We start from the raw sequence: 1,064 nt of genomic DNA, 5'->3' as shown, positions 1-1,064 counted from the left end.
CATGTGAGATGGGTCTCCTGAAGACAGCAGACTGATGGGTCTTGACTCTTTATCCAGTTTGCCAGTCTGTGTCTTTTAATTGGAGCATTTAGTCCATTTACATTTAAGGATAATATTGTTATGTGTGAACTTGATCCTGCCATTATGATATTAACTGGTTATTTTGCTCGTTAGTTAATGCAGTTTCTTCCTAGCCTTGATGGTCTTTACATTTTGGCATGTTTTTTCAGTGGCTGGTACCGGTTGTTCCTTTCCATGTTTAGGGCTTCCTTCAGGGTATCTTTTAAGGCAGGCCTGGTGGTGACAAAATCTCTAAGCATTTGCTTATCTGTAAAGGATTTTATTTCTCCTTCACTTATGAAACTTAGTTTGGCTGGATATGAAATTCTGGGTTTAAAATTCTTTTCTTTAAGAACGTTGAATATTGGCCCCCACTCTCTTCTGGCTTGTAGAGTTTCTGCCGAGAGATCTGCTGTCAGTCTGATGGGCTTCCCTTTGTGGGTAACCCGACCTTTCTCTCTGGCTGCCCTTAAGATTTTTTCCTTCATTTCAACTTTGGTGAATCTGGCAATTATGTGTCTTGGAGTTGCTCTTCTCGAGGAGTATCTTTGTGGCGTTCTCTGTATTTCCTGAATTTGCATGTTGGCCTGCCCTACTAGGTTGGGGAAGTTCTCCTGGATGATATCCTGAAGAGTGTTTTCCAACTTGGTTCCATTTTCCCCCTCACTTTCAGGCACCCCAATCAGAAGTAGATTTGGTGTTTTTACATAATCCCATACTTCTTGCAGGCTTTGTTCATTTCTTTTTCTTCTTTTTTCTTTTGGTTTCTCCTCTCTCTTCATTTCATTCATTTGATCCTCAATTGCTGATACTCTTTCTTCCAGTTGATCGAGTCAGTTACTGAAGCTTGTGGATTTTTCACGTATTTCTCGTGTCATGGTTTTCATCTCTGTCATTTCGTTTATGACCTTCTCTGCATTAATTATTCTAACTGTCAATTCTTCTGCTCTTTTTTCAAGATTTTTAGTTTCTTTGCGCTGGGTACATAATTCCTCCTTTAGCTC

This window comes from Piliocolobus tephrosceles, chromosome 12, assembly GCF_002776525.5.
Source record: "Piliocolobus tephrosceles isolate RC106 chromosome 12, ASM277652v3, whole genome shotgun sequence".
In the NCBI taxonomy this organism is placed as follows: Eukaryota; Metazoa; Chordata; class Mammalia; order Primates; family Cercopithecidae; genus Piliocolobus; species Piliocolobus tephrosceles.
This window is presented reverse-complemented; position numbering follows the sequence as displayed.